Source organism: Eriocheir sinensis, chromosome 63, assembly GCF_024679095.1.
Source record: "Eriocheir sinensis breed Jianghai 21 chromosome 63, ASM2467909v1, whole genome shotgun sequence".
Classification (NCBI taxonomy): Eukaryota; Metazoa; Arthropoda; class Malacostraca; order Decapoda; family Varunidae; genus Eriocheir; species Eriocheir sinensis.
In genome coordinates this window covers 1,522,061-1,529,560 of record NC_066571.1, presented here as the reverse complement: position 1 = coordinate 1,529,560, position 7,500 = coordinate 1,522,061, and the positions used below count along the sequence as shown (strand labels likewise).

General features: G+C 44.1%; 1 protein-coding gene across 2 annotated transcripts in view; it reads right to left on the bottom strand.

The window, feature by feature from the left end:
* The window catches only part of LOC126986821 (uncharacterized), a 114,115-nt gene that overhangs the window by 33,855 nt on the left and 72,760 nt on the right, over positions 1 to 7,500 (bottom strand). The window lies entirely within an intron of this gene.

Genomic DNA, 7,500 nt, shown 5'->3' with positions numbered 1-7,500 from the left:
TAAAAAACGAAGAGAATGGAAGTTGAAGAAGAGGAAGAGGAAGAGGAAGAGAAAGAGGAGGAGGAGGAGGAGGAGGAGGTGGAGAGTGAAAGAAAGAAAAAGGAAATAAATATTAAAAAAACGAAAACAAGAAAACGATAAGAATGGGAGTTGAAGAGGAGGAAGAGGAAGAGGAAGAGGAGGTGGTGAAGGAGGAGAAAGAGGAGGAGGAGAAGGAAGTGGAGGAGGAGGAGGAAGTGGAGGAGGAGGAGGAGGAGGTGAATAAGGAGGAGGAGGTGGATGTGGAGTAAAAAAAAAAAAAAAGGAAAAAAGAAAAGAAAATGAAGAGAATGAAAGTTGAAGAGGAGAAAGAGGAAGAGGAAGAGGAAAAGAAAGAGAAGGAAATGGAAGAGGAGGAGGTGAAGGTGAAGGAGGAGGAGGAGGAGGAGAAGGAGAAGGACGAAGACGAGGAGGAGGATGAGGATGAGGACGAGGACGAGTTGGAGGAGGAGGAGGAGGAGGAGGAGGAGGAGGGAAGTTTACCTCCATCGTGCCAATATTGTGTCCTGGTTCCTCCCAATATTTACCCTCGTCCACACTCGTTTTCCTCCTCCTCCTCCTCCCTCCTCCACCTCCTCCTCCTCCTCCTCCTCCTCCTGCCTATATTTGTTTGATCCACACCTCTGTATTTTTTTTATTCCCTAACGCCTCCTCTTACACACACACACACACACACACACACACACACACACACACACACACACACACACACACATACAAACGGTCTCTCTCTCTCTCTCTCTCTCTCTCTCTCTCTCTCTCTCTCTCTCTCTCTCTCTCTCTCTCTCTCTCTCTCTCTCTCTCTTTGTAAATGTCTTTTTATTGTATTTATTTTTCCTTTATGACAAATAGTACAGTATTATTATTATTATTATTATTATTATTAGTAGTAGTAGTAGTAGTAGTAGTAGTAGTAGTAGTAGTAGTAGTAGTAGTAGTAGTAGTAGTAGTAGTAGCAGTAGCAGTAGTAGTAGTAGTATTTGTAGCCATAACCTTGAGAACAACACAAAGAAAACGGGAAGGCGGTGAGGAAGCAACTCTACGGACACGTCATGACTAACTTCGATAAATGTAACGTGAGAGAGAACATAAGAACACACACAGAAGAACAAATGAACACAACGAGATAAGAACTAACAAAAGAAAACAAGGAAAGAACGGTGATGCCATGAAGAAAGTGCTGAGAGAAAGAATTAGAAACACATAAAGAGAGAAATAAAGAAAGAGAAGAAGGATACTTAGGATAGTACTAGAGGTGGTTGTCTAGAGGAGGATGAGTGGATGTAGAAGATGAAAGTGGAGAAAAGGGAGATGTAGAGAACGGATGGATGAAAGAGGAGTAAAAGAATGAGAAAAAAGATGATAAAAAGGAGATGAACGAAGAGACAAACAACTGGATAATAGAGGATGAGGCACATGGAGGAATGGATAAGAAGGGAAAGAACAATTGAGGTTAAATAAAGATAGGTAGAAAGATATTGAAAGGAAGAGAAAAATTGGAGGTAGAAGGAAAGGAGAAGGATGTGGGGAAGGAAGGGGTAATGGGAAAGGGAGAGAATGTAAAGTGGAAAGAGAAGAAAATACTGAAAATAATGGGAAGGGAAGAAAGGGTGGACAAGGAAGGTGGGGACGGAAAGTGAGGAAGAGAAAGAGGTGCAGGTGGAGGAGAAGGAAGATGATGATGATGATGATAAGGAGGAGGAGGAAGAGGAGGAGGAGGGGGAGAACTAGGAGGAGGAGGACGAGAAGGAGGAGATAGAGGAGAAGGAAGAGGATGATGATGATGATGATGATGATGATGAGGAGGAGGAGGAGGAGGAGGAAGAGGAGGAGGAGGGGGAGAACTAGGAGGAGGAGGACGAAGACGAGGAGATATAGGACACGGAAAGTTTAGAGGCTAAGGAGGAGGAGAAGAAAAGTTTGGAGGAGGAGGGGGAGGGGGAGGAAAACTAGAAGGACGAAGAGCATAAAGTGGAGTGGAGGAGGAGGAGGAGGAGGTGGAGGAGTAAAATAATAAAGGTGGAGGTGGTTGAGTCACGGGAGGATGTGGTTATTGGGGCAACCTTGATCTTGGCGGCGCTCACCTGGCCGCCGCTTGTTCACCTGTCCAAACACACCCACCTCAACACGGCCCTAAAAACACCCCTAGAGCACCCCCCCTCCACACACACACACACACACACACACACACACACACACTACACCCTGCCTCACTCGTATATCTTCTTTCATTTATAAACATCTCAAATTCTTATATATATATATATATATATATATATATATATATATATATATATATATATATATATATATATATATATATATATATATATATATATACTATATATATATATTCGTCTCCGTCACTTGTATGTCTTATTCTTTCTACGACTCATTTTATTCACCTCCTCCTCCTCCTCCTCCTCCTCCTCGTTCTCCTTCTTCAGCATTGTTCAGAGGTAGTTAAAACTGCAAACAAATTGGTTGGCTTCATCGGACGAGTCTTTAATAATAAATCGGAAAAAGTAATATTAAAGCTGTGTAATTCGTTGGTTCGACCCCGTCTAGAGTACTGTGTACAGTTTTGGTCTCCCTACTACAGAAAAGACATAGAAAAGTTGGAACGGGTTCAACGAAGAGTAACAAAGATGATTCCCAGGTTGAGAAATTTATCATATGAACAAAAGCTTAAAGAAGTAAATTTATTCACCCTATCAAAACGAAGAATGCGAGGCAATCTAATAGAAGTGTTTAAAATGTTTAAAGGATTCAGTGATATTAATGCGGAAGATTACTTTACAGTTGATCGATCAAATAGAACAAGAAGAAATCACAATTTGAAGATAAGTGGTAAAAGATTCTCGTCGCACAAAGCTAAACATTTCTTCTTCAATCGAGTTGTTAATGTTTGGAACTCCACAAATACTTGTCTAATCTATTCTTGAAGGCCGTAACTGTTGTACTATCAACATCACAGGGTAGAGTCTACCCTGTGATGTCGTTGATAGTACAACAGTTTCAAAGAAACTGATTAGACAAGTATTTAATCAACCAGCAACTAAGATATTACTCATTGTCGTAATAACGTTAAGTTCTTTCAAATACTGGTGTCCTTGTCCGCTTTTATCGCCCGGTTAGTGGTAGCAGTAATGGTAGTTCTTTCCTCTTTCCTACATAAATTCCATGCAGTTTTTCCATGCTGCATGGTTCTTTTTCCTTTCCTGCCAGCTTTGGCTAGAGGGATGGGGGGGTGGGGAGGAGCCTTCGCCTTTGCTGTCCTTCATCTTCCACCTTTGATTAGATAGTTAGTGTAGCTTGTCACAAACAGCCTCGTAAGGACCAGCAGGTCTGCTGTTGTTTGTTCTTCCTTTGTGTTCCTTTGTGTCCTTCCTACTCACATCCTTCCTCTCTCCTCCTCCTCCTACTCATCACCTCCCAGGAAACACACCTTAACCATTTCTGTCACCATCACCGCCTCCTCCCCCTTCATCACCACTAAAATCATCACCACGGCGCTTATCACAAATAACTCCACCTCCAACTACTACTACTACTACTACTATCACGATTGCAAGACTAAGGTGTCATAAGATGGGGTGGGGAAGGGGATGAAGGGGAGGAAGAGGGGAGGGAGAAGGGGAGGAATGGGGAGGGAAATTGCAAACTGCCCCCTGACCTCCCACCCCCCTTCTCCCTTGACCCATTTTCCTCCCCTCCCATAATACTCTCTCTCTCTCTCTCTCTCTCTCTCTCTCTCTCTCTCTCTCTCTCTCTCTCTCTCTCTCTCAACCTCATTCTTATATCTCTCCTTCCTCTCTTTTCATCATTTTCTCCCATTCTTTAATCCATAACCCCCAAATCTCTCTCTCTCTCTCTCTCTCTCTCTCTCTCTCTCTCTCTCTCTCTCTCTCTCTCTCTCTCTCTCTCTCTCTCCTTTTTCCTCCTCCTCCTCCTCCTCCTCCTTCACCTTCTCTGCCCTGTCACCCTCTCTCTCTCTCTCTCTCTCTCTCTCTCTCTCTCTCTCTCTCTCTCTCTCTCTCTCTCTCTCTCTCTCTCTCTCTCTCTCTCTCTCTCTCTCAACCTCATTCTTATATCTCTCCTTCCTCTCTTTTCATCATTTTCTCCCATTCTTTAATCCATAACCCCCAAATCTCTCTCTCTCTCTCTCTCTCTCTCTCTCTCTCTCTCTCTCTCTCTCTCTCTCTCTCTCTCTCTCTCTCTCTCTCTCTCTCTCTCTCTCTCTCTCTCCTTAATTTCTTTTTTCACACACGTAACACCCTCCATTTCCCTTCCATTTCATCTCTCCTCCCTCCCTTTTTCCTCCTCCTCCTCCTCCTCCTCCTTCACCTTCTCTGCCCTGTCACCTACACCTCCCATGACCTTTGCCTCATGTCCGTCTCTCTCTCTCTCTCTCTCTCTCTCTCTCTCTCTCTCTCTCTCTCTCTCTCTCTCTCTCTCTCTCTCTCTCTCTCTCTCTCTCTCTCTCTCTCTCTCTCTCTCTCTCTCTCTCTCTCTCTCTCTCTCTCTCTCTCTCTCTCTCTCAACCTCATTCTTATATCTCTCCTTCCTCTCTTTTCATCATTTTCTCCCATTCTTTAATCCATAACCCCCAAATCTCTCTCTCTCTCTCTCTCTCTCTCTCTCTCTCTCTCTCTCTCTCTCTCTCTCTCTCTCTCTCTCTCTCTCAACCTCATTCTTATATCTCTCCTTCCTCTCTTTTCATCATTTCTCCCATTCTTTAATCCATAACCCCAAATCTCTCTCTCTCTCTCTCTCTCTCTCTCTCTCTCTCTCTCTCTCTCTCTCTCTCTCTCTCTCTCTCTCTCTCTCACGCCCTCTGTCAGTCTCCCTTTCTTTGTGTATGTTCTCCCACGACACACACACACACACACACACACACACACACACACACACACACACACGTACACACACACGCACACACACACACGTACAATTCTTCACCTCTTCGATACAATTAATGTTTCAAAATTGCAGTGAAAAGGACAACGAAGAGGAGGAGGAGGAGGAGGAGGAGGAGGCGGAGGAGGAGGAAGAGGAGGAGGAGGAGGAGGAGGAGAGGAGTGTCCTGGCGCCGTGCCCTTGACGCCAAAATTACTCCTGAAATGAGTGTGGTTTGTGGCGGCGCCGACTCCTCCTCCTCCTCCTCCTTCCTCTCTTCCTCCTCCTCCTCCTCCTCCTCCTCCTCCTCCTCCTCCTCCTCCTCCTCCTCCTCCTCCTCCTCCTCCTCCTCCTCCTCCTCCTCCTCGACCCTTCCTCCACTTCTTCCTCCTCCTCTAAAACACACAAATAAAAGGACGTATTGTCTCGCGTCTAAGAGATTTTAATCATGTCTGTATCCTCCTCCTCCTCCTCCTCCTCCTCCTCCTCCTCCTCTTTTCCATGTCCTGGCATTAGAAGGTGAGGGCATCGGCCGGGGCGTGTGTGTGTGTGTGTGTGTGTGTGTGTGTGTGTGTGTGTGTGTGTGTGTGTGTGTGTAGCAGGATGTGAGTCATTTCCCTAGTCTACACACACACACACACACACACACACACACATCTTAATACTACTAGACTCTTTTACATCAGCCTCCTCCTTCCTCTCTTCCTCCTCCTTCTCCTCTTTCTTCCTCTCCTCCTCCTCTGCATCGTTCCATTTCTTACCTAAATATAACGAGAGACGAAAAAGGGAGGACGATATTTTTAAACACTTAGACGAAAACTTTAAGAAAATATACAAAAAAAATACCAAGTCCCAGTAAAATAATAATAAGAAGAAGAATAAGAATAAGAATAAGAATAAGAAGAAGAAGAAGAAGAAAAAGAAGAAGAAGAAGAAGAAGAAGAAGAAGAAGAAGAAGAAGGAGAAGAAGACTAATAATAAGACGAAGAAGAAAAAGCAGAAATCGTGGAAGAAAAAGAAGAAAAAGACGAAGGAAAAGAAAATCAAGAAGAAGAAGAGGAAGAAGAAGAGGAGGAAGAAAGAAGATGAAGGAGAAAAGAAAAAAATATAAGATAGAAAACAACATACGAACGAACCAAAAACCAATTAAACAAACAAAAAAAAATAATATAAAAAAAAACACAAAACCCTACATTCATATATATTTTCCAGGTAATCACGAGAACGAAAAAAATAAAGATAAAATACAATAACAAGGAACGTGTCCATCATCATAATACATTTCCTAAAACAACAACAAAGTCTCGTAAGTGAATGTCCGTTTTGTCTCTCTCGTGTCCGCCTCAGTAAGCCTCGAGCAGCGACGGGGGGCGGTTGTCACGTCTGGTTGCTCGGAGGGGGGGAAGGAGGGACGGGGGGAGGAGAGAAGGGGTAAAGGGGGGGTAGGGGGGGGTGGAGATGATTAGACGATTGAAGGAGGGAAAAAAAAAGGTTAAATTGGTCTTGCGGGGAAAGGAAATGAAGGGCAGGACATGACGTGACTGGTGTGTGTGTGTGTGTGTGTGTGTGTGTGTGTGTGTGTGTGTGTGTGTGTGTGTGTGTGTGTGTGTGTGTGTGTGTGTGTGTGTGTGTATCAAAATTTATGCGTGTGAGAAAAGGAAAGCGAAAATTATATGTAAAAAAATGAATACAAAATGACTGCAGATAGTGAGGAGGAGGAGGAGGAGGAGGAGGAGGAGGAGGAGGAGGAGAAGGAGGAGGAAGAGGAGGAGGAGGAGGAGGAGGAAGTATAATAACAAACAGTAGCAATGGTACTCCCCTTTTTTTCCTCCTCCTCCTCCTCGTCCTCCTTTTCCTTTTAAAATCTGAAAAGGAGAGAACAAAAAGAGGGAGAGGGGGAGAGGAGGGAAGAGAGAATAGAAGAGAACAGGAGAAATAGAGGGAATAGGAAAGGAAGGAAGAGGAAGAGAAGAAAACGGAGATAAAGGTAGCAATTATTTTCCTCTCCCTTTTTTTCCTCTCTTCTCCTTTTCCTTCCCTTCCAATTTCATCCTCTCCCTTCTTTTCCTCTCATCTCCTCCTTTTCCTTCCTTTCCCATTTCATTCTCTCCCTTCTTTTCCTCTCATTTCCTCCTTTTCCTTCCCTTCCCATTTCATTCTCTCCCTTTCTTTCCTCTCATCTCCTCCTTTTCCTTCCCTTCCCATTTCATTCTCTCCCTTTCTTTCCTCTCATCTCCTCCTTTTCCTTCCCTTCCAATTTCATCCTCTCTCTTTCTTTCCTCTCATCTCCTCCTTTTCCTTCCCTTCCCATTTCATTCTCTCCCTTTCTTTCCTCTCATCTCCTCCTTTTCCTTCCCTTCCAATTTCATCCTCTTCCTTTCTTTCCTCTCATCTCCTCCTTTTCCTTCCCTTCCCATTCATCCTCTCCCTTTCTTTCCTCTCATCTCCTCCTTTTCCTTCCCTTCCCATTTCATCCTCTCCCTTTCCTTCCCTTTTCCTTTCATCTCCTCCTTTTCCTTCCATTCCCATTTTATCCTCTCCCTTCTTTTCCTCTCATCTCCT